This window comes from Fukomys damarensis, unplaced genomic scaffold (assembly GCF_012274545.1).
Source record: "Fukomys damarensis isolate Sample0158 unplaced genomic scaffold, DMR_v1.0_HiC HiC_scaffold_20, whole genome shotgun sequence".
Taxonomy (NCBI): Eukaryota; Metazoa; Chordata; class Mammalia; order Rodentia; family Bathyergidae; genus Fukomys; species Fukomys damarensis.
In genome coordinates this window covers 187,401-187,857 of record NW_022900932.1, presented here as the reverse complement: position 1 = coordinate 187,857, position 457 = coordinate 187,401, and positions in this window count along the sequence as shown.

Below are 457 nucleotides of genomic sequence, written 5' to 3'. Positions count from 1 at the left end.
AAAGAGGCCTGACAACCTCCACTCGTGCCCTGGGAGATGGGCTGGTTCTGCAGGATACTTTGGGTTCTTCTCTGCTTCTCCCGTTGTCACTCGGTCCAGTGTAGGGTGTAAGTCTTTCTCTTTGGATCCATCCTGCTGACCCGGCTCCCGGCCCCATTCCAGACACTGCAGGTTGAAGTATTAGTCCTGCTTCCTCCGGAGGCAGCAGCATAGTCTCTTTTCCTCCTCGGAGCAGTGCCCACGCCCTGGGCCTGCACGGTCCTCCCGGTACAGTTAGGCCCCTGAGCGCCGGTAGGGTCTGCAGCCTGGGTCTCGTGTGCGCCGGCGTCCCCATCCCCGACCTGGAAACCTCCTCACGGTCCTCTCCCCGTGCAGCTGACCTGACGCTGGACCCGGGTACTGCGCACCGCCGCCTGCTCGTCTCCGCTGACCGCCGCGGCGTCCGCCTGGCGCTACC